This window comes from Triturus cristatus, chromosome 4_2 (genome assembly GCF_964204655.1).
Source record: "Triturus cristatus chromosome 4_2, aTriCri1.1, whole genome shotgun sequence".
NCBI classification, from domain to species: domain Eukaryota; kingdom Metazoa; phylum Chordata; class Amphibia; order Caudata; family Salamandridae; genus Triturus; species Triturus cristatus.
The window spans coordinates 964,227,999-964,254,063 of NC_140586.1; the positions used below are offsets into that span (position 1 = coordinate 964,227,999).

The window sequence follows — 26,065 nt, forward strand, 5'->3', positions numbered from 1 at the left end:
GTAAGTGTTGGATAGTATAGGGGTAAAAATTACTATTCTAACTCCAGGGGGTGCAACAGTAGGGTAAGTGTTGGATAGTATAGGGGTAAAAATTACTATTCTAACTCCAGGGGGTGCAACAGTAGGGTAAGTGTTGGATAGTATAGGGGTAAAAATTACTATTCTAACTCCAGGGGGTGCAACAGTAGGGTAAGTGTTGGATAGTATAGGGGTAAAAATTACTATTCTAACTCCAGGGGGTGCAACAGTAGGGTAAGTGTTGGATAGTATAGGGGTAAAAATTACTATTGTAACTCCAGGGGGTGCAACAGTAGGGTAAGTGTTGGATAGTATAGGGGTAAAAATTACTATTCTAACTCCAGGGGGTGCAACAGTAGGGTAAGTGTTGGATAGTATAGGGGTAAAAATTACTATTCTAACTCCAGGGGGTGCAACAGTAGGGTAAGTGTTGGATAGTGTAGTGTAATATTATGCGTTGTAATGGTAGGCGTTGTAATGGTATGCGTTGTAAAGGTAGTTTTTCAAAATGCGTTGTAGTGTCATGCGTTGTAAGTGTAGTGCGTTGTAATGGATTATGCGTTGTAAAAAATGCGTTGTAAGTGTAGTGCGTTGTAACAGTTGCGTTGTAAAGGTTGTTCCCCATCTCCGCTACCCTGATGGATCACTGTCTCCATATTGTGAGATCTCTCCTACCCTGATGGATCACTGTCCCCATATTTAGAGATCTCCCCAACCCTGATGGGTCACTGTCCCCATATTTAGAGATCTCTGCTACCCTGATGTATCACTATGTCCATATTTAGAGATCTCTGCTACCCTGATGGATCACAATGTCCTGCTCTGATGTAGTGATTAAATATGAGTTAAGACAACACCAAACAATTGAATGCGATGAATCATCGTTATTGTTGTCACAAGGATCAAAGTTCAAAAAGACAGACTGAATTGTACTTTCAAAATTCTTGATCAAGACAGGTGCATACAAAGTGATAAGTGAGGAGTTGAGGGTCAGTGCAGGTGAGGTGCAAGGGAAAGGTAGTGCATCTATATACATCCACATACAATTCATGAAACCTATCCGGCCAGATTTCTGGCAAATACATTAAATGTAATAACATAAACAGCAGATGCAGTTATAGTATCACTGTCATCCTGGTTTGAGATACAAGGAAAAGGAATGTCAACGTTTCGATCCCTATGGGGGACTAGCAAACTGTGAGTCTTGGAAGTGGGGTCTTCTTCAGGACCAGAGGGTAAAGGGGTAGCACCTAGGGAAATCAATATGAATAATTTGTGGTGTGTCTGAAAAGAGGGAGGAAAAAAGGGATGATTTAGTTGTAAAAACATTTTGAGCGAAATTTACCGGCGTCAGCCGTAGACCTGTATGCTGGGAGGTGAGAGAATGGGCCTGTTGTGCTCCTATAAGGAGGAAAACAAGAAAGCCATCGCTAGGGTCAGGATTCGTATTGGTGGCTGAAGGAGGAGAGGGCTTTAAAAACAAAAGGTAAGTGTGTACTCACCATGGAGAATTACCATATGTAGACAGTAACTAGGGTAGGCTGATTAGTAGCGCGGCACAGAAGGTTCAGAAGTAACCTGTGGCTGAGACCGAAGACATAAGGGGAGAAGAATTTTGTAGTAGAAACCTGAGAGGTCGGTATAATGGGCGCGCTTAAACTAATGGATAAAGGTTGGGAAACGTGCCAAATGCTCAGTGATTTAAAAAGGGGGGAGAGAAATTAATAACCGTTAGTGCCGAGTTAAAACGGCGGTACTTTGATCGCTAATTGGTTTGCAGTGAATGTATAAATACGCAGGCGTTCCAGTGTATGGCAACCGGAATTCGCTCGCAGTCAAAATGGAAAACAATGCTTTGTCAATACGGGAATCAAGGCTTGCAGGATTGTGAGCAGCGCGGGGGCAAGGCATTTGAAACCGTCAGGCTAAGACCGCAAGGGGTCGGAGAATACAGAAAAGGTTAAATCATTGTGGCAGAATGATCGTACATGTAAATGAGATAAGGTGCGGGTGGAAACTTGAACCCGACAGCCAGTGACTTAGATTAATTACATGGGAAGGAAACAGCTAATCACTAACCGACAGGGTGAAAATAGCGCAGCCGGCTGTGGCGTGACATACCTTTAGGGAAGTGTCGAGACATCTGACAGCCAACCCTGGAAGGTATCACGTGACCACTTAAATACTAGGAAGAAGGAACGAGCCTCGAGCTATCCTTGTTCACTGTGGGTGATCAGTACATTGTCTCCCTCACTGTTTCTCCAAATAACCTCACCGCCATCTCTTCCTGAAGCCTTGGGCTATCCTTGTTCACTGTGGGTGATCAGCACATTGTCTCCCTCACTGTCACTCTAAATAACCCTAATGCCATCTCTTCATGAGGCCTCAAGCTATCCTTGTCCATTGTGGGTGATCACCAAATCGCCCCCCTCCCTGTCTCTCTAAAAAACATCTCTGCCATCTCTTCATGAGGTCTCGAGCTGTCCTTGTTCACTGTAAGTGATCAGCACATTGTCTCCCTCACTTTCTCTCTAAATAACCTCGCCGCCATCTCTTCATGAGGTTTTGAGCTGACCTTGTTCACTGTGAGTACGGAACAACCACAGGAGCGCCCTGAAGGAATACCAGCAGCGCATTAGAGACACCAAACGGACCTTCATAACAGACAAAGTCCAGACCAACGCCAAGGAACTGTTCAACGTCATACAGCAGTTCACCAAACCCCACAGTGAATTCACAGACGTCACACCCTCCCTGGAACTCTGCGACAAGCTCAGCTACTACTTCCATCCAAAGATCAAGGCCCTCTATGACAGCTTCAGCGAACAGACACCGGACACCACCCCCTCCCCACCACCGCTGATAAGCCGACCACCATGACCTGGAATCCCGCCACCGTTGAACACATCACCTCGACCATGAAGAAAACCCACTCAGGAGCCCCAACTGACCCCTGCCCACCGCACATATTCCACAGAGCCGCCGCGGCCATCGCACCCGAACTAGGACGGACCATCGGCAACTTCTTCAGATCTGGCATCTTCCCAGATGATTGGCAATGGGCGGAGATTAAACCCCTCCTCAAGAAACCCACGGCCGACCCAACGGACCTGAATAACTACCGGCCCATCTCGCTCCTCCCCTTCGTGGCCAAAGTCACTGAGAGGCTCGTCAACGCCCAGCTGATGCCTTCATCGAAGAGAACTCCATCCTAGACGCCTCCCAGTCTGGTGTCTGCAGCAACCACAGCAATGAGCCTGCCCTCCTCGCCGCCTCTGACGACATCTGCATGCTACTCGACCAGGCACACACTGCAGCCCTCATCTTTCTAGACCTCTCCGCAGCCTTCGACACCGTGTCACATCGCACGCTCGCAGCCAGACTTCACGACGCAGAGATACAAGGAGCCGCCCTCGACTGGATCCAATCCTTTCTCTCTGGCACAACCCAGAGGATTAGACTCCCTTCCTTCTTCTCCGCTCCCACCGACACCAACTGCGGAGTTCCCCAAGGATCATCACTCAGCCCCACGCTCTATAACATCTACATGGCCTCCCTCGCCGCCATCGTCAGACAGCATGGGCTCAGCATATTATCCTACGCCGATAACACCCAGCTCATTCTCTCACTCACGAAGAGTCCCGAAGACACCAGACTCTGCTTCCATGAAGGAATGAAGAACGTCGCAGCATGGATGAAAGACAGCTGCTTGAAGCTCAAATCAGAGAAAACTGAGGTCCTCATCCTCGGACCCTTCACCTCCGCCAGGGACTACACCTGGTGGCCTTCTGCCCTAGGTAATCCACCCCTACAGACCACGCACGAAACGTCGGCACCATCCTGTACTCCTCCCTCTCCATGAAATGCCAGATCAACATCGTCGCTTCCACCAGCTTCAACTGCCTGCGCATTCTCCGCAAGACCTTCAAATGGATCCCCCCAACTGCAGAAGGACAGTCACCCATGCGCTCATAACGAGCAGACTGGACTACGGAAATGCCTTATACGCCGGAATTAACAGATCACTTCTACACAAACTCCAAACCATCCATAAATCTGCAGTCAGACTCGTCCTCGGGACACTGTGTCACGAACACATGACCCAACACCTACGAGACCTCCACTGGCTCCCCGTCGAGAATAGGGTCACTTTCAAACTCATCATCCACGCCTACAAATCGCTCAACATCATCGGACCCGAATACCTCAAAGAGAGAGTCTCCTTCCATGTACCCAAGAGGATCCTCTGCTCTGCCAACCTTGCCCTGACAGAGGTCCCCCGCATCCGCAGAAAAAGAGCAGGTGGGAGAGCTTTTTCCTACATCACAGCCAAGACCTGGAAAAAGCTCCCTGTGAACATCAGACGCTCGCCGACCCTGCACACTTTCAGAAAGGACCTCAAGTCCTGGCTCTTTAACTGATCCGGAGTTGCTCCCCCCCCCCAGCGCCTTGAGACCCTCTCGGGTGAGTAGCTCGATTTACAAACCCACTGATTGATTGATTGATTGATTTATTGACTGTATCTCTAAATAACCTCACCGCCATCTCTTCATGGAGCCTTTGGCTGTCTTTGTTCACTCTGGGTGATCAGTACATCGACTTCCTCCCTGTCTCTCTAAATAACCTCACTGCCATCTCTTCATGAGGCCTCAAGCTGTCCTTGTTCACTGTGGGTGATCAGTACATTGTCTCCCTCACTGTCTCTGTAAATAATCTCACCACCATCTCTTCATGGAGCCTCGAGCTATCCTTGTTTACTGTGGGTGATCACCACATCGTCTCCCTCCCTGTCTATCTAAAAAACATCTCCGCCATCTCCTCATGGAGCCTTGGGCTATCCTTGTTCACTGTGGGTGATCAGCACATTGTGTCGTGAGGGTTTAGGGGAGCCAGCGGACGTTGCTAAGTTAGTATTAGTTTGTACTTTGCATCACCGCCATCTTGCCGCTTATGCACATGACACTACTTGCCTTGGTTCCTGTAAACACTTTTGCTCGTGCTGCTTCACATGGGAACTGTCTGCCTTTCAGTATTTCTGTTGTGCTCTGAGTTCTCGTCTGTACATCGTGTTCATGGCCAGTAAACAACTCAACTGGTTAATCGGCTTTGGTCCGTCCCACAGACATATAGACATAACAGGGAACACAGCTCCGCTTCTGACTTTTCGGGTGCTTTTAATATTGCACGGGATGCAAGTTAAAAAACACTTGGAGAAAACCTTTCCAGAGGAAGAGCTGTGCTTGTCCGGAGATGTAAATCCTATCATCTAAGACTTGAGGTAGGGGGTTCTGCTGTACAAGCCCAGAGGTCTTCCACTGATATAATAAACATAGCTCGTAGCACGGGGAGGGTGGTAAAGCGCTATAAGGCGTCATCCACTGTCATTATAATATGCTATCCTCGTTCGTATTATATGGAATTGTAACCATGATGATTACATTGTTTTTATGCATTTCTTTGCTAATGTTAGCACGTGTACTGCATTACAGAGCATGTTAGTTGAAATAAACATTTTAAACTATACAGTGTCTCTAATTACTCACATTGTGAACAGGTATGAGTATCTAAACGAAAGAGTGTCTTGTTCCCACGAATTCTAAGAGGCCCTGAGTCACATGTTCTAGGATATCCAATCATTGGTAGCTCCGCTGTAGTACAGAGAACGAATGGGATACTATAGCTAGCCGGAAGGGGGTTCTGGGCACCGAGGCGAGTTTTTGGTACACCACAACACACCGAGGTCCTGGTTTCCTGTGCATAGTTCTGTGTATGTGCAGAATCCCTGCAACATGGCGCACCTAACGTTTGGTCTGGTACTTATTTACGAGGCACTTTAGTAGTTCTCACTACTTGTTCACAATCCCCTCGCCTCTGTTTCCGGAAAACATTGGTGACGATTTACCTGCCTATATTGTCACTTTTATAGGTGATTCAAGCTTGAAATTTACAAAAGGTATCGTTTGTATTTTGAATTATGACCCGACATTGTCTTGCCGCCTTTTTCCTTAGAGTTTTCTTTTCGCTTTTCTATATGGCTGAAGTCGACATCGCGGCGTACAGCCGCGTGGCGATCTGGCATCATTTGCAAGCATGTAGGGTGCCGGATGCTGGTGTCAATCTGATCTTTGTGGTCCAAGCCGACCCAGTATACACATATGAGGTGTTTTCTTCCTGGGTGACATTTCCAGCAATTGAGGGAGCGGATTATTTGTGGCATAAATACAGCCATACCTACCTTCCTGCTGTGTATCGGCCATATAGCACTCTAGAAGTTCACTTGATGGCATGGCAGCATCGCATATGGTTTGATGGCGCCCTTCCCGTACCCCTGACACCTATCATGTCTGGCCCATTGTCGATTGATGGGGCCATTTGGCCTGTGTTGGCGGGTTACACGCCGCATCCACGGTATTTCACGTGCGATGTAGTGGCTCTCTGTCTCATGCACACTACACTAGTCCGTGTGTATAGAGCAATGGTTCAATATGTGAAACGCAACATCCAGGCGGGAGCACCTGGAGTTGCGCAGCAACCAGCTGGTGCTGGCAGTGTTACTATTAGCCCCGTAATGGTTAATTCGGTTATGGGCAAGCCTCCCCCAAATAAGGAAGATTTACCTTATTGGCTTGTTTAGAAATTTGACCAGCTGGAAGCGGTGTTTCCACATACCACTCCTGTGGAGAAGCACCGAATTTTGATAATTAGTTTGCTGAAAGACTTAGTACCCAAAGTCACTGATTGTGAGAGTTGGGGTAAAATATTCGCTGCAGTTTATGCAAAGTGTTTTGGCACACCATCCATGACGGGACTCCCCTCTGGAATCAAACGTGTTCAAGATGAGCACGGACCAGAGGCGGCAGTAGAATTGGGGATGAGGTTAGTTGCAGCGTATGACGTGGTTGCTGATCTAATCCTTGCTAATGTTAAGGGTGATACAGTCAACTTTCAGGTGTCTAATGATTTGGCGCTTGTCCCAGATGTAGACTAGCCCCGCGAATTACCTAAGATTATTGCCCAGGTTCATAAAACAGTTGGGCGTAATAGTTTGGGTGTTAAGCCTTCTGCTAAAGTACCTGCACGACCGCAGGCACAACAGATGTCTCAAACTGATTAAGGAGGCCGTCCACAATTCCCTAAAAAGAATTTGAAGAATAACAAACAGGGGAAATCACAACAAAAGCAAGGGGACGGGCACTGCCCCCTACACCTTCTGTCTCAGAATGCACTTATGAACTGCGTGACCGCGCGAGAATTACATCTCCTGATCGATTTCAGGTTCTCCTCGTTCTTCACAGGAAGCATCGGGTTCATATGCCGGTGGAGGTGATCGCCAGGAGCACGGAAGAGGTCGAGGTGCCCCGCAGGGACATGAGCAGCCACGGGCAAGTGACGGAAAGGGTAAACAAGACGACTTTCCCCGTCAGCGTCCCCCTTTTCAAAAGAAGAAAAGTGACAACTTTAACTGCGAGGTAAGCCTCGAACGGTGAGGACCCAGATCCGGAATCTAACATGGGCGGTAACGCTGCTAGACAGCGCAGCGGAGGTTACAGTAGTGCGGCAAGCACTGCGTCCATTTCTGGAGGTGACAGCAACTGATACTTTCATCACAGTTGAAACTGCTGAGACCCGAGAGGCTCCCCCTGACAGACTATATGAAATTAGTATTCTCTTAGAAGGTGACATAAAACGCATTCAATTCAATTCAATAGAGACTTTATTCGGTTATATTTCACACCATAAAAGTGCACATATATACAATACGATTAAAAACATTATTCATACTATTACAATAATTCATAGTCACATACAAGAATCATATTACATGTAGCCCATTGATCCAGATACATGGTAAAGTGCAGATAGTAAGTACAACATCATTGGTCTAGGCAATTCCTTAATTTGACGGTTAATTTTAAAAATTCTTTAACCTGTAAGACATTATCGCTGTACAAAAGCTGCAAATAGAAAAAGGCAGGTTTGATTTGGTTAAAATTAAGTTTCCTTAAGAGTGCAACAAGATAACGTTTGCGGGGATATTCATAAAACCTACATAAAAACATAAAATGCAGCATATCCTGAGAAGACTTCCCGTCGCAGCCACAGGGTGCTGTAACCTTATTAAAGATGTCTGACTTCGGTCGAATTAAAAGATGATGGAAGATGTCAAATCTAAACCTAGTCAACAAGAATTTCTCATGAGAGGTGAAATTACTCATTAAATATGGCTCCATGCTTTCACAAGTTTTTAACATCACATATTTCCTAATTCTTGGTTTCATAAGCTCCTCACTTTCCCTTTGAGCCAACTTGTCCTTATAGAAGGCTTGTTTGATTGCTGTTATATCCCCCTTTACAATTCTGCTAGGATTTTCAAACAAATTCAGGCGGCCTAGCCTGGAAAAGCAGGTTTTCAGATATTTTAACCAGGGGACACGCATGTGTTTGTCCTGAGATACAAGATCTCTTACAATCAAATGGGTAAGAGGTATGTCCTGATTTATCCACAGTTTCACCCAACAAATCAGAGGCCTTAAGAAAAAAATATCACTTAGATACTGGATTCCCAGTATAAGGGGGGTAATGTCGTGATCATGGAAAGAACAAGCTATATGGGTGAGATTGCACGGCAGCTATCAGACACCTCATGTTACATAAAATTACCAGGTAATCCTATTAAGACTCTGAGTATACATATCAATATGAGACTAATGGAATGGAGAGATAATGGCTTACTGAGCGAGGATGAGTGTAGATACCTCATGGTACAAAAACCCACCTCCCCCTGTATATATATATTGCCCAAAGTACACAAGGGAGGCCCATTTCCACCTGGCCGTCCCATATCTCTGAGTATGTGGATCATTATATCCAACCATTGGTCCAAAACCTCCCTGCTTATATTAAGGACACGAAGGACATATTGGGTAAATTTGAGGGCCTAACCTGGTCCGAAAGCCTCATATTCGTTACCCTCGACGTGACTAGTCTATATACGTGTATTAAAAAAGAGTTTGGGATTCAGGCACTACAATGTTTCTTAGGTCAAAGAACAGCAGATCATTACTTGCATAACGAGGTCCTCTTGGAGATGACGGAGATCATCCTATCAAAAAACTTTTTCTTGCACGACTCGGAGTGGTTTCATCAGATTCAGGGGACGGCTATGGGCTCTAGGTTTGCTCCCGCTTATGCCGGGCTCTTTATGGGCTGGTTTGAGCGGGGGCATGCCTGGGGACGCCATGCTGCGAAGTGGATGGAGCATGTCATTTTCTGGGGCAGGTACATCGATGATATTATTATGTTATGGGATGGACCTGCCCCGGATCTTCTGGAATACTATGCCTACCTAAATGACAACCCATTCAATGTTAAGTTCATGATTGAGTACAGCAGGGAAACTATTGATTTCCTTGATGTCACTTTTTATATCCATGACAATCAAATTCAGAGTCTTACTCACAGGAAAGAGACTGCATGTAACAGTACATTACACTTCTTAAGCGCTCATCCAAATCATGTTGTAAACAATATCCCCTATGGGGAGATGATCCGGATGCGGCGCAACTGTAGTATGGAAAGTACTTTCTTCCAAAACATCAGCGAAACAGAACAACGATTCCTCAGTAGAGGTTATCCAAAGGAAATACTTGATAAAGCACATAAAAGAGTTATGAAGGTGCCTAGGGCTAATACGCTTAGATCAAACCTAAAAAAAGAGGATAAACAAACTCGAATCTCCTTTAATACACAATTTAATAACAATAGCAGCAGAACCTATAATGTTCTGCGTAAACATTGGCATTTGCTGAAGGATATCCCGAGTCTACAAGGGATACTCCCTGAAAAACCAAAAGTGACCTACAGAAGAGGGCAAAACTCACGTAACAAACTGTGCCCCAGCTATGTCACTACCCCTAAACCTCAGACTTGGTTACCCTCTATGACAAAGGGTTTCTATACATGCAACGAGTGTAATGTATGTAGGCTAGGCAAAAACAAGACCAAAACGTTTTGTCATAACACCAATCGCACATATAATATTAATCATATGATTAACTGCAAATCCACATTTGTGACCTATATTTTGGGCTGCCCATGTAATAAGATCTACGTGGGCAGCACCAAGAGACCCCTAAAAATAAGAATACAGGAGCACCTACGGGCACTTCGGAAGGGAGATCTTAGATACCCTCTTACATATCATATGCAGGAAAATCATGGTAATATGGAGGATTTTTGGTTTATGGGAATAGACCATATCCCGATTCACCCAAGAGGAGGTGATAGGGAATTGGCCCTGAGAAAAAATGAAGCCGCATGGATATGTAGACTCAAGTGTGTAGAACTGGGACATAACAGCGATGACGAGATGCACTACTTTCTTTAGCCAATGTGTGGTGTTTAGCTACAATTATGTGAATCTTGTATCTATTATAACTAATATTGGTTCGCTGAGGCTTTTGCTGAAAATGAACAATGTGGATTGTACATATCTGTCTATCACTGATGTTTTGTGTAATAATTTTCATTATTATCATGGTTTTCTTCACTATTCCGTCTCTGTTAACGTTTGCTTCACAACTATGGGACCCTGGCCCCTTCTTTCTCAATGTTCTGATCCTTTGGCTACTTTTATTCTTTTTTCTGTTTGTCATATTAAGTTTGTCCTGGAAACTCAGTTTTAATTAGTCATCTGGCTAGGATTCATATGAATTATCTCGTGACAGGTCCGGTTAAGCCATGGCCTACATGGCATCCTTAGATTCCCAACTGGCATTATTATTGGTGCTTAGGATACCCTTTTCTTCACTTTTTTATGTGCATACTTATAAATATGGTATACACGCCTAAAACCGACTTAGGGCTAGACATATTCACATATATGGATATAGATCACTTTATGGTGTTTACTTATTTTTTTAAAGTCGAAAGTAAGATTGTCCGCAATTTATATTTAATTGCTTGACACGACCTGAATCGATCAGCAATCTAAGTTGGCACTACTTAGGAAAACGGCCGTTCTTGCTGTTTGTTGCCTGACCTAAGATGGCTGCCATATATGTCACCCTTTTCGTGGTTAGCGACGGGTTTATGAGCGTCATTTATTCCAAAAAGGAAGTTTGCTATGGGCGCTACAGCAATAAACATAAATTGCTCTTGGCCAACATTTAATTTTAATGTTATATCCAGGTCACTCGATAAATCAATTACAATAGTGCGACCGTGTTAACACACCATTTTAAGATGGCCGCTTTGTTGGAGAACGCCTTTCGTGCGAGTTTCGGGGACGTTCACGTTTGTCGTCATGAATTACTGCAGGTGTTCCTTGTGAGCGCTAATTATCGCGTGTATTTAAACATAAGAATCCTCATCGGTTTTTACTTGCTCGTTATTTCCTTGCTGCCCGCCAGCCGTTATTTCCGGGTCTTTCGGGTGCTCGCCACAGCTGTATACTGGTAAGTTCTATCACGGGACATGTCTTTAAAATAGAATTCAATTTGACTTTTTAAGTGTGGTAGAGGAGGGTATGGGATCTGCCACCCTGCTTGGCTTCCTCGTTTGTACATTACGGGATGCGTTTGACAACGATAACATAACTCGACTCTGTTAGCTGGGATATGTTTGGCATGAGTAACTTTTTCGATACCACATGCAATGGTATATTTGCTGAAAGGAGTATATATTCCTACTCTGCTAGCTAGGAAGGGGCTAATATCAGTACAGCCCCCTTATTCCAGTTCCCATAAGAAATTAGGGGTATACTTGTTAGCTGCCCGGATAGCACAACGTTATTTACGCTGTCCGGTTAGCACTATGATTCTCATTCCTATGATAGTTTAAGCGCATGACATTTAAAGCGCAGTGCATATGACTTTTTCCCCTATTGGGGGTCTATACAAATATTGCGAAACAAGAGCCAGATACTCCGGCGGTTTCTTACTTAGACTTTCATTCATAATAGTGGAAGTCTCGTTTATCAGGTACTAGCAGCTATGAGGTGGTTTGTGCAAAGGGCTAGTAGATGGTGACTTATTGGTACAGCTAGCTGTTTATGTTATATTATAAAAAGATCCGTATTATAAACCCATTGTCTTTTGCCATAGACTGTGAAGACTGTTATCTTTCGTTTCACACAACAAGAAAATACTTGAAAATACTTGAAATGACGTGACTTGGTCATCCCTTTAAATATATGGTGATCCTATAGAATATCACGCTCTAATGTAAGTATCTAACCTGAGGGCTGATACTCACTGTCAAATATTACAGTGCAGCATCCCTACTTAGTATTTTTGAACGTTGACTACCTTTGCTGTTTTTGACTTATAGATAATTTCAGCCAACTTAAGAAACCAGGGGAATTCTCTACGGATTTTACGGATCTGGCACTGTATCTACTCATGCCGAATAGGATTGATTAGTTCTTGCATCTTTTACATGGTGGGTATTATTGAACCCTTATGTACTCTATGAACCCATAGAAGATGGGAGCTTATGAATCCGTTACTCCTAGCGTTACTGTGTAATTTTGAAGTCACTGATGGTCCATGGCCCCGGTGTAGCAATGCCTGAGACCATAAAGCCCGATTGAGTTTCCTTTGCATGATTACTAATATTTAGTTTATAGTTCTGTTATCTTTTCTGTTTTAATTTTTTTGTTTTCACTTGTCGCTTTTTTACTATTTATCTTTTTCTAGAATCCATTAAAGTAGGCATTTGGGGTTATGCTGAACATGTCTCTCTTTCCCTACCCCCGTGCTCGGTTTATATATGATCTTTGTGATTTGCTTTAACTCTGGGATACAGATACCAATGACTGTTAAGAGCAACGATATAGCGCTGTATATGTTGGAAGTAGATAAGAAGAGTTATACTGAATGAATATACTTACCGTTTCATAAAGAGGCTATGTAGCCTGTAATAAGATCACATTGATGTAAGAAAATTACAAATAATTGCACTTATGGAATTTGTAGTATGGAATGTCTTGGGTTGTATATGTATTTTTATGTGTATTTTTATGAATATTTATGTGTTTTTAAATATATGGTGATCCTATAGAATTTCACGCTCTAATATAATTTCAGCCAACTTAAGAAACCAGGGGAATTCTCTACGGATTTTACGGATCTGGCACTGTATCTACTCATGCCGAATAGGATTGATTAGTTCTTGCATCTTTTACATGCCCTGAAGAAGTCCGCTTCAAGGACGAAACGCGTCGGCTGTGTTGTCAAGATCAAATTGTATCTACAATCTTGTGTTTTAAAAAGATAAGATAATTATTATAACCTTGAATAAAAATGAACTATTTTTGAATAACCTTGATGTGGGGAATGAATTATATTATTGCCTTTCCCGATCTTCCGATGTGTGGTGCACCTGTGCTGTGTTTTGAAACTGTTAGGTCCGGTTGGACTTGCATTGTAACAGTGGGTGCGATTCAGCGTGCACACATACCCCTAGTAACTACATAGGGATACAAATATAGAAGGGATAGCAGCTTAGGTGCTGGCCTATAGAGGGCTCCACTGTTGGGTGTGTTTCATGCCATTTTTGTTTGCAACTGGATTCCCAGTTCTTCATGTACTGTCAGGTTGGGTGTACTGGTGGGGACACAGAGTAGACGTTTTAGGAAATTGTTTTCGACAACCTGCAATTGTTCTCCAGCCACATATCCCCAAAGTTCGCTACCATATGCAGCTGTAGCAACAGATTTGGCATTGTAAAGCTTAATCATTGCGTTAGTTGGCTTCTTACCCAGTTTTGTCGCAAAGTTAAAAACAGAAGCATTAGCCCTTGTCAGTTCACCTTTCTTTTAGGCCAGGTGTGGACCCCAGTTAAGCTTGGTATCAAACAGGACACCAAGATATGAGAATGTTTCTGTGACTGGTATTGGGATATCATCCAATTTAAAAATAAAATTATTTTTGGGTTTATGGCCAATATGCATTATGTATGATTTGGAGTTGTTGACCAATAGATTTCGGTCAGACATAAAAATGTTAAAAGCATTTAAAAGCGCCTGGAGTCCCTTCTCCGTTCTTGAAATTAAAACCGCATCATCTGCATATAAAAGAACTGGAATACCCCGCCTGCCGACTCTAGGGCAGTCTGCATGTACATTCTGTAGATAATCATCTAAATCATTAATATACAAATTAAAAAGGAAGGGGGCAAGAATGCAACCCTGATGCACTCCCTTCTTTATGTCAAAATTACCAGTGGTGTTCCCGTTTACAGAATATCTGACGTTAGCACTGGTATTACTGTGCATATCCACCAGAAAGTCGACTATCCCTGGATCCACACCTTTCTCCCTCATGGACCTCCACAGCCCCCCCCTGTTAACACAGTCGAAGGCTGAAGAAAGGTCCATGAAGGCAAGATGGACAGTTCCCCTCTGTACAGTGGTATATTTGCTCAATACAAGGAAGAGGTTAAGGCACTGGGTTATGGTGGAGCGCCCCCCACAGAAACCATACTGAGAAATCGAAATGATGTTATTTTCAGTCGCCCAGCATGTTTATTCTCTGTAGTAGAATTCTCCCCATAATTTTGACCATGGAGTCAATTAATGAGATTGGCCGGTAGCAGTGAGGACTGCCCTTATCTCCTTTTTTAAAAATGGGAACAATCGTTGATAGTCCCCAGGAGGTAGGACAGCCCACTTTGGCAGCTGCATTAAATACTGCAGCCAGGATGGGCGCCCAAAAGTGTGGATCAGACTTATACAAGTCTGGGGGGATCCCATCAGGCCCTGGGGCTTTTCTAGCAGTAAGACCTTCAATGGCCACCATAACTTCAACATTAGTAAACCTAATAGCACCTCCCCTAGCATCAAGCAATTTCTCAGTTATAACATGTAACCCAGAAGAGTATAATTGTTTAAAATGAAGTTCCCACTCTTCCTTGGTAATACAACAGTCCAGACCATTACCCGGGTCTTCTACCAGGAATGGTTTTTTCATTATTGTCCAAAATCTGGTGCTGGATTTTAAGGTAGAGGGATCAAGTAACTCATTCCACGCTTCTACTCTTAGCGACTCCTTATGGGATTTAAGAATGGACTTATATTCTCTACGGCACAGTTTGACATTTTCCTGCACTCTCGGAATAGCTGCCAGTGCTAGCCTGAGGTTACGAGCAGCTTTGGAGCAATCATGATTGAACCATCTTGGCCCACATTTTTCCACACTCATCTTTGCTGGAACCAACATCAGTTCTGACACTTTCTCCGACAGATTTTGATAAGCAGTGAGAACCCGTCGTGGGTCTGCCCCCACCTGAGTGCAGTTCACAATATCCTCAGTACATGTGTCTACAATGTTTTTATACAGTAAATCTGGAGTCACCATTGACCATTTAAGTCGCCGCCTCCCATCTGTGGTGGCCAGCCTCCCGGAGTTACATATCTGTCTTTCCTTAGTAAGCCAAGGTCCCTTCAGACGGATTGTTAAAGGATTATGGTCACTGAATTCGCTTGGGACAATATCAAACGAATCGAAAAAAGGCAGCAGTGTCGCTGACAACAGCATGTGATCAATAAAGGTGCCCCTCCCATGCCCCTTAAAGGTGGGAGTATCAAAACATTTAAATGGATCCCTGAGCGTCATGGCCAGGGAGAGGTCCAGGTTATCAAGGAGAGCATTGCATAGTTCCCCAGCCATTGTGTGATCCAGGTGGAGTCCCTCCATACGCTCACAACTTAAATCATTTATGCATTTGTGCAGAGGGTCTCCACACAAGTGGACATTGAGATCCCCCACAATCATGAGGTTATGATTAAAATCCTTTAGAGAGGAAGTGAGAAAAGCATGCAGGACAGATACGGAGTTAGATACTGAAGGGACATTGGCAGCATTATAAAAATTCACTAAACATACTCGGCAGTGTTCCCCATTTAAAAGCAGACCCATCATACCAGGATCATTTGCATCAATTCTACTGATTTTACAGGTAACAAGGATAGAAACGAAAATCACCAGTCCACCCTTAGGTCTGCCTCTTAATGATGGTGTGGCCGGGACATAGAAGGCCTTTTACCCTTCTAGAAAAAGATCACATTCAACCAGCCATGTCTCTTGTAGGCAGATAACTTTAAATTGCTTAATGTAGTTGACCCAATTTATGTCTGCCATTTTTGCAGCCAACCCCGCAATGTTCCACGAGACAACATTGCTACCACAGTTTTTATCCTGAGAGTTCAGAATAGGTACCAATTCATATGAGATTGAGATGCCCTGACCCACAGGGATCTCATGTCAGTCACACATGTCCAGGCCAGATAGAAGGTCGTACCTGTTCTGTGTGTTGATGTTAAACCCAGAATTAGGTTGGGCCAAAAAATTAGGTCTATTCTGCGTGTTGGTAACGTTTCCAAATCTCCTCGGGTTAACAATATTATACTGAAAGCGGGTGTCCATGACCTGGGTCTGAGTTTCAGCCACTGGACTAAACAACCTTTGTTGGGGGGAGTTATGACAGAGATGGGCATAGAAGTACCCCAGAGGTCGGACACATATACTGCTCTCATTATATATCAGTGACGAAGCTCTTAAGAGAGCGATGCCACATGTTGGGGATGTTTGAAGTTCACAACAATGCAGTCTCCGCTTCCCATTTTTTTCGATGGGCCCACCCAGTTCACCCTCCTGACTGCCACTATCTGATCAGAATATGCAATTGGGAAGCCACAGTTTTTATTAAGCCATGACACTGTTTTGTTTTTAAGTGAGGCATGAGACTCGTCATAGGGTGAGGCAGGATGAGTACCGCAGGGTGGGACATTAGTTAGGACTACCACAAATGGCGCACAGTCAGGCAGTAGGTTAAGATAGCGTTTACTCCTGTGCGGCCTGCTATCTGTTCCCTGTCTTGAAACAGGGTTAGATTGAATCTGTGGATCCTTTGTTACTTGGGTGGCTGGTGTTGTTGGTGCCCTACTCACGGTGGTAGGTACTGCCGTCGTATTAATGGAATTTGACTGAGTTTTTCCCCGCACCATCCCTGCCTGTCTGCCTTCCCCAGGGTTATCCCTTAATCCAGTAACTGCAGCCTGGTACGAAGATACCAGGCCACCAGGCCTGGACACCTCAGCTGTTAGAGTGTCTATCTTGGTGGTTAAAGGTCTGATAGCCTCCTCTACCTTAGATTCCAATTTAGACTCGAGGTTTTTTATGAGGGCAACAAGTTGTGCAATATTAGCATTTAAGCTATTCTCCTTGTTTCCAGTAAACACAAAGGGATTATTAAGTGGGACAATAACAATAGCAGAATCTACAGCAGTAGTTTTTTTCTTCTGTTTCCCACCCCCTTTTATCTGTGTTCGCCTACAGTTGCGTACCAGCCTTATAGCTGGCGGAACTTCCTCCAAATCCTCACTGGATGTATCTTGGTGTTCTAAATGGACCTCAGCCCTTACCACAATCGGTGTGACCGGGTTTTCTCTAGCAGCACCATTGACGCTGGCCTCTCCTTCAGCGACCATCGCTATCAGAGGCGGCATCTCAACCAGTGCTGTTGCAGGGGGCCCTTTCCCTAGAGATGCCCGACGTTCACTGTTGATCTGAGTGACTTTTTTTACCATGTAATTGTCAATAGTACTATGGCCCGTTGCAGTTTTATCATTTTTAGCCTTAGACATCCTAAATAGAAACAATACGTGTTTAAGTTGCAATGCGACTATACATAAATGTTAAAAAGAATTAAAGTCTCACTTGTTACTTTAAAAAAGAGGGGTCAGGTCACGAAAACCAGGGTCTCGGGCCCAGTCCAGTCTCTTCAGGCCTCTGAGGGCCACAGAGGGCCCGCCCTTGTCCCGGGCTTATCCCGGCGTCGCCCGCGCGCGTCCCGCGACGCAGAGGGAGCCTCGCAGTTTTCAGCGCCTCCTGGCGCGACGGCGGGCGGAAGTGCCCCAGTGGCGCTCGGCAGGCTGGGAAGTGTAGTCCTGCGCTGCCGCCGTAGATGACAGGTCGGCGGCAGCGAAACAAACAGCGTGGGTGTACTTATGCGCTGCAAACGGGACCCCAGGTACGTGCTTGCTCCTTTCTGCCTCCTCCAAGGAAAACGTTCAAAACGCATTATCAAAGGTTTTTTGGGGAAAAATCTGACTTCTTCGTATGACATCCTGTTAGCGGAGGCACACTGGCCCCCGCCTTTTGTTCTGGCAGCTCTGAGAGAGAAGGAGGTAATCCTCCCTAGTTTTTTACACAATGTCCCAAAGGAGCATGCGCAACTTGTTGCAGAAAAGTGGGCTTCAATGGTTGCGCCGCCTTTGTACCGTACACAGGTGGGTTGGGATGCAACGTTTCCCCATCACGGTCCATGCAACAGGCACAACCCTAATATCCCATCCGTAGGGAAGCAAAGGCTCCTCTAGCGGAAATACAAGACCAATTGGAGTATCAAGGGGTAATTGAGACATGTGTGTCATCTATGAATAACCCTCTTTTTACCGTGACCAAGCCAGACGGGTCGTACCGCATAATTTTGGATTTCCGACATCTGAACTCTCATTGTCGGATGAATGCGGAACAGCATACCCATAGTTCAGCTCTAGTGGACAGACTAGTTCGGAAAAAATATAAAACAACGCTAGATATATCCAATGGCTTTTTAGCCACAATCTGTCCCCCTTGTCAAGTCAGTGGACAGCTTTTCCACACGGCGGCAAACTAAAACAGTTAACAAGATTAGCGATGGGCTATAAAAACAGCCTGGGTGTTTTCGCCGCATGTGTAGTCTCATTGTTAGACACAATCGAACCTGATGCATATTTGTATGTAGATGACATTTATCTTACAGACGATGAGTTATATCCGCATCTTTGTCACGTGGACCGCATCATTGTGGAGTTTGCGGACTACGGTTACAAATGTAATTCAAAATCACACATTGCTGAATTTGCAGTGTTGTTCTTGGGCTACGAGCTCAATAATGAGGGCCGCGGTTTGGCACCGCACCGGAGTTTGCAGATCCTAATGTGACTACTCTACTTGCAAGCAATTCCTATTACTGTGTGCAGTCTTTTAATGACATTTTATTCTTTTGGTCTCAAAATGACTACCGTGATTCCAAAGGCAAGACAATTTAGCATAAAATGCTATGGGTTCAAGTGGCAGAGCTGAAAGAAAGCCTTCCGCTCACACAGGTAATTCATACTCTTGGCCTCCAACCTGTAGGAGTACACGCGGTTGGTAACAGCTTAGCTGATGAAGCAGCTAAGTCAACAGTGGCATGTGCTTAGTAGCAGCGGTTACAAGATCCATGAGTAAGATTGATGATGACATCTTGGCAGCTATAGCTGCTATAGAGAAGGGAGGTAATTATCCAAAAGGATTCCCTTCCAAATACTCTTATCAATTAAACCCTGATAACTTTCCCTATGTGACAATTTATAACATTGGTGAGAGGTTGATTCCCTACGCGGACCGCAGCCTTACACTGATAATCGCAGCACACGAGGGCATGGCCTCGGCGCTTGCTGGTGTGTCTGCTACAGTCAGTATCTTGCAACAACGTTACTGGTGGGTTGCTTATATAAACAAACACATACTTATGAACTTTCTTGTGAAATTTGTTAGCAAATCGAGCCATCTACTGTGACCCAGACATCACAAACACCGTTATGCATATCCAATCGACCATTTGCTTGTGTTTATTTGGATCACTGCGGTCCATTTTCTTCTGATACTGTATATAAATACATGTTAGTTGCATGTTGATTCGCACACAAGTTTTCTATGGGTCTGGCCACAATGCAGCGCTGACGCTCGAACTGTAGTCAGGGATTTGCGTGTTTTTGTTGGAATTTTTGCAGTGGGCACCTTACATTCGGACCAGGGTCCGCCGTTCGCCTCTAAGGCGTACAAAGAATCCATAAGGTCTTTGGGGGTGCAGGTCAAATTTTCGTCTCCATACCGGCCTGAGGGCAATTCCGTTGTGGAGCGAATGATCCGTGACTTAAAGCAATCCTTAACTGCTAGAGTTCTATAGGCAATGGCAGGAACTGGCTCGCCCATTTGTATAGCGTACAACGCGCACTTAATAATCTCCCTAGAAGACCTCTGGGTGGGCGGACCCCTTACGAATTGCTCTTTGGCATGAAAATGTTTGTGCCAGACCTTGATGGTCTAGACTTGGAGGCTGATGCCGCCCCTTTTGACGTAGATAAACATTGTGCTGTATTACAGAACCTACAAGAGACAGTCTAGCACAAGACCATTAACCTGCCGCCGCTGATGGTGCGCTGCAGATTCTAGTGATCGGCTGGCTGCCTAAAGTTGGAGAACTGGTCAGAGAGAAGGTGGAGAACAAAAAAGAATTTGGTCCATCCTATCGAGCTCCGGTTCCAGTGCTGGGCATGCAGGGAACTCGTACAGTAATTTTACCACCACTTCCAGGTCGCAAAGACAACAGATACGTCTCAATTGACAATGTCAAGCTACACCATCTGGCCGATTCTGAATAGTTTTCCTCCAGCTTCATCGTATGGCACTATTCCAGGAAATCCTGACACTGCCATAGAGATGGACTCTGTTGCTGATTCTTTGCTGGTCCAACAATCCACAGATGCTAATGAAGAACCAGCATATTCTTACCCTACAAGTGAATCTTTGCCTGGGTTAAATGCTATAGCGAGGAACGAGTCGCGTTTTTCCTTTGACTCTCATTCAACATAGACTTTGACCCCATCAAAATTTGCAATTTTTATCTCCTGGTTCAAACGCACTTATTTGGTTCCCCCATGGATATAATCTGGCTGGTGCTCCTCCTTATTTTTCTATTCATGTCCATTGGGTTTGTGACTGTGTTTTTTCTTTTGATCAATGGACACTACCTTAAAGAACGCTCTGCTGCTGAACTGGTAGATGGGACTTTGGCCCCGCATTCTTCATCGCACATCATGAAAAGGGACCTGACTTTCGTCAACATTGCAGCCTGGCCAGTTACAGATGGCATAGTTTGGGATACATTCCCGTTTCAAATCCATGGTCCAACCGAGATTATTAGTGTTCCAAATGTACTTTGTGTCTCAATGGGTGATGTGGTTAAATCTCTGTACAATCTCTGTTTTCAGATTTAAAATACTATGCAGCATTTGATGCTGAAGACTTGTATTTGAATTCTGCAAATTATGCTGACTTATTTTGCTATCAGCATTATGGCCACCATTATTTGCATAAAGCAACTACTTTTCGAGCTGTTTTTAATTACACGCAATGGGAACATTGTCCCACCCCACCAATAGGGAGTTCTAAGACCCTGTTGAATAAATGTACATATTTTACGAGTTTTGATAACTCAAATCCTGAATCTTACTATTTTAAATTAAATTCTAAATCAAATACGAAAGTTATGCTTACCCACACTAAATTGTTATACTCTGATTCCTTCATTCTTAAATTGGCGGTGGGTGGCTATGATCATTGGAAAAATACAGTTGATTTCAAATCAGTTTGGGGTTCCAAAACCTGGCAGGTGCAGGGCACGGAAGCTTTGTATCGTGCATGTCTTATACCAACACAAATACTGTTCTTGAACAATTCTATCTATCAGACTACTTATGTGGGTTTCGCTACGGCTAAACAACTGAAGGCTCCTGCTTTTCCTTCCCTTGCAGAATATCCAGACTGGAATGTTACTACCAATTACACATTTGAGGAGTTGCAGTCTCTATTTACAAATGCAACATTTAATATCTCTAATATTGACTCTATGGGGTGGTTGGTTTGTCAGACCAGTGCAGATGCATGCCAAATGCGTTTCCCTGACAGGGCTCAGGTTACAGGACAGGCCTCATCCACGATTTTTGACTACACATTCTAATACAACGTATTCTGTTGGTAAATTGTGTCAAACTTGGTTGCAACACTCTACCTTGTCTTCTGTTACACTGCATTTGCCAATGTTATCGAATGATGTGAATTTATCAGATTTCATAAAAGGCCCGATTGGCCTCAGGCCTCAACGATGGATATATGCGGTTTACAATGACATTTGGAAATTGTCTCAAATTGAAGCCGCTTCACGTTTAAGGGCTATCGACCAAGCTAATCTTGAAAAAGTTCTTGCTGTGGTAGATAACAGTATCAATACCCTTTCATCCAAGATATACACATTGGACAATATTGTTTCTTCTGTTGTTGATATTGTGCAGGATGATGTATCTGTGTTATACCATCTGTCTTTCCTATTTTCCATGGTACACTTGCGTGCAACCAGTTTGGAATGTCTTTTTCAATGGGCTTTGGATCTCTGCCTCACAAACACAGCGTCTCCTGACCCGGACTTTGCCTCACTGATGAGCCCCCTAGTGTCTCATGAGCAGGACTGTTCTGGTATGGGTCTGATGGCCTGTGCAGCCGCGCTCGGAGTGCTAGCTCAGTGGGATATCGGTGCAGCAGCACATGATTTCCTGCAACGGAGTTACATCGAGTACCACACAAGTTGCCCACCTTTGGTGCTGGAAGCACCCATCGTTAATGAGCATGTTTGTTCCTTTGAATTACTTAACTGGATGGCATCTACATTTTCAGACGATGATTTCCTGTTGATAGCTGTCGCCACTTTTTGCGCTTACACGCTGATAGATTGATAAGACCAGGCCACCCAGACATTTTTTTAAATATATTTTTCCTTTCTATTACTTTTTAATCCCCTCCCAGAAAGATATTTTTTTAAACGAACAGAACTTTACCATGTTTCTCACCCTATTGACATTCTTCGCTTCCAAGTCGCATAAGCTCTTGTTGCTCAGACTTTTTGAACTCTGTGTTCTGCTCCATGGATGGGATCCCGCCCCACGTGTACCACTCCGTGCAGAAACCTAATTTAAGGTGAAAAATTAGACTAATAACGTGCGCCTATTGAGCGCACTTGGTTATGTACATACGGTTTTTGATGAACACGTAGTATTTATATGGTAGCACTAATATGCCCCATGGTCTGTCTGGGTGGAGGGGCCTGTAGGACCTGTTCTCGGCATCCCTCCGTCAGTGTGACCTGTAAGTCCCAGGCTCGACCGCATATTACAGGTCACACTTAATTTAGGTTTCTACACGGAGTGGTACACGTGGGGCTGGATCCCATGCTGTCCTGAAGAAGAGGTTAGGGGATACCTCGAAACATGTTGACAAAATAATAGGCAATATAACCACATAACAGTTATATTTTTCCTGTTATTAACCCCTTTTTATCTTACCAGCTAGGAGTAGGAATACATTGTTAACTCACTAGTTAGGTATTTTTAACTAACACAAACACCACTCCCCCAACACTGCACAACACATAGTTTCACACAAAAAAGTGCTCCTACGTAAATCTCGCAAGTCGTAGCACGCCCCAAGCAGTAGATGCTTGGGATGGCCCCAATGATGAAGCATGTCACCTAGGGGCAACCCTGGGTGAGTGAGGGGACTCTAGAAAAGCATTTTTCTTTTCTAAATTGTTGAGGCTCACCAATTTGGTGAACCCACTGTCTGTTGACTTAGGCTAGTTTCTCATGATCCATTATCTATGGATCAATTGAGTGTACTCTCTAAATAACCTCACCACCATCTCTTCATGGAGCCTTGGGCTATCAAACAAGATTAGAACTCAGAGAAGTAAATCTCTGTTTGAAGCTCTCTCTTTCACAGACACGTACCCTCAAAAGGTCCTTCGACGGTAATTGTAATGATGAAGAAACCTCTGAAGACACAGGTAAGATCAAGAGGCATTTTTTAATACCCCATTCATCAGCAAGTGCGGTCAACTATCACCAATCAAATCCACACTCTGTCCGCCCTTGATATTCCATATGGAACCAAGCTACCTCACACTTCTTCCCCCTTACAATTAACATGAGCTAAGGCAAACACCACAACCTCTTTTCCCTTAAAACAAATGAGAAACCAAGACAACCAAAAAACAGAAGAAAAAAATTAATAGAGATGAACCAAACAAGGTGAGCTCCTGCAAATATGCAAATATTTCCTCACAAAGTCCGTAAGAAATGCTGGGCTTCTGCAAATTCTCACCCTCCTCCGGGTAAACGCCGAACACCCCAACTAAGACATGGCTCTGGATGCTGATTCAGTGTTTTATACTTTGTCGAAAGAACTGTCATTCCTTGTCTTTACGTGAACCACACGGCTGTGATTCCAGATACGTCCATTATTGGTTTTCGCTGCATTCTTAAACAATTTCACTACTACCGTCACATTTGTGAATTTAGACCAGTCTTAACAGCCCACAGGTGTCTTAATCTTAACTTTGTCTTCAACCTGGAATTCAACTGCTTTAGCACATTTACGGGAATCCAAATACTCTTTCCTTTTCTGCTGCAATGACAACTCCTTCTCCCTCCACTGGCCAATACCATTGTCCTTCTCCCCTTTGTCCAAAATCATCCATCCAGAACATATTTTAGTATTAGGAAATCTCCCCTTGAAGAATTCAAACAGAGTCTTCCCAGTGGAGGAATGAGGCGTGAATCTGTATGCTGAAATCCTGATTTGCAACTTGTTTCTCCAATTCAAACTGTTCACCCTCGCAAAATGAATTCCCTCCTTCAATGTTTTGTTCAGCCTCTCAATGGCTCCATTAGTCTCTGGATGATAAAAATAAGTTCTCTTGTGTTCAATTCCACAACCTTCCAACTATTGCTCCATTTCTCACGAACAAAACTGTGGACAATTGTCCGACAACAAGAACCTAGGAAAACTTTCACGTTTAAAAACTGCATCCAGAAATGTTATCACATATTGAGAAGTAATGTCACGCACACAACTCACTTCAATCCACCTGGAGTATGAATTTAGAAGAACAATCAAATACGGTGTCTGATCACCGTGAAGAGCTCCAACAATATCTATAGCTACCTCTTCCCAAGGACACGTAGGTAATTTTCTGTAGACCATAGGTGACTGTCTCGGCCTGAGTATCTTATCACCAGGGTACACATTCTCTCACCACGTGTTTGACCATGAGATCCAATCCAGGCCTCCAAAAATCCTGTCTAATGCGTTCTTTGGTTTTCAAAATTCCCATGTGCCCTTTGTGGGCCATTTGAATGATGTTGTCCCTCCGACTTACCGGGGGAACCAACCTCATGCCCCTAGTAAGCATCTCATTACAAATGGCCAACTCATCACTCAACAACGACTAAGGTTTCTCAAGCTTATCCACTTTATCTTCCAGAATCCGATCCATCACTTTCACAAGCTCAGAATCCTTCTTTAAATCCTCCTTCTTTAAGTCCTCCAAACGGGGATATGGAAGCCAACTGCTTGACCCCAGATGTACCTGGTGAAAAATTCTTCTCACTGACAGAAGAGTCAGAGAGAGTCACAATCTCAAGTAAAAAACAAATGGGTGTCGGGGAAGAAGGCTTGCAGGAAGATCACAGGGGAGCAGGAGACGGAGGAGGAATGACTATTCAGCAACATCAGTGCTATCCCCGGAGGGAATAGACGAAGGTGAGAAGCGAACGGCGGAAAATATCGGTGGGATCTCAGATCAGACGAAGCGAGTAAACCCGGCTGAGCCCTTACTGGCTCTGATATTGCAGTCCCTACAAGCTTTTCAGGATGTTGTCAAAGCCGATAATCGACAGGCACGACTAGCAACTAAGAAACTTTAAGGTTCCATAGGGAAAGTGGGGAAGATCTGCTCGGACATTGCTGTGTGACTGAACGGAAATGCTTGAAAGCACAGTGGAAAGGCGCAGGCATCATCGCAGGGCAATACTATTCTTCCTCTTTGATTGCTCCCAAGGTGATCTCACACACTTTCACATCAAACTCTTCCACAATGTTCATGTCTTCCTTACTAACCCCAGAATCCACACTGTCAACCAGACGCAAAAGACAATCTACCCTAACATTAGTAGCACCTGGAATGTATTCTATAGAGAAATCAAATTCTTGCAGGGAAATGACCCACTTCCTTATCCTTGAAGAAATTGAATCCAAACCTTTCTTCTCAAAAATCTCCTTCAAAGGTTTGAGATCAGACCTAACAATGAAGGAGGTTCACCACACAAGCTTCCTGAATTTGTTTA

The 26,065-nt window shown here is 44.2% G+C and overlaps 1 protein-coding gene and 1 long non-coding RNA gene across 2 annotated transcripts in view; both read left to right on the forward strand.

Moving 5' to 3' along the window:
• The window catches only part of LOC146839150 (uncharacterized), a 76,433-nt gene extending 63,182 nt beyond the window's left edge, over window positions 1-13,251 (forward strand). The window contains exons 3-5 of the long non-coding RNA XR_014960801.1: window positions 7,314-7,487; window positions 12,359-12,459; window positions 13,107-13,251. This is a non-coding gene — a long non-coding RNA (uncharacterized LOC146839150). The remainder of the gene's footprint in view (window positions 1-7,313; window positions 7,488-12,358; window positions 12,460-13,106) is intronic.
• Window positions 1-26,065, forward strand: part of LOC146839149 (uncharacterized) — a 258,618-nt gene that overhangs the window by 221,788 nt on the left and 10,765 nt on the right. The window lies entirely within an intron of this gene.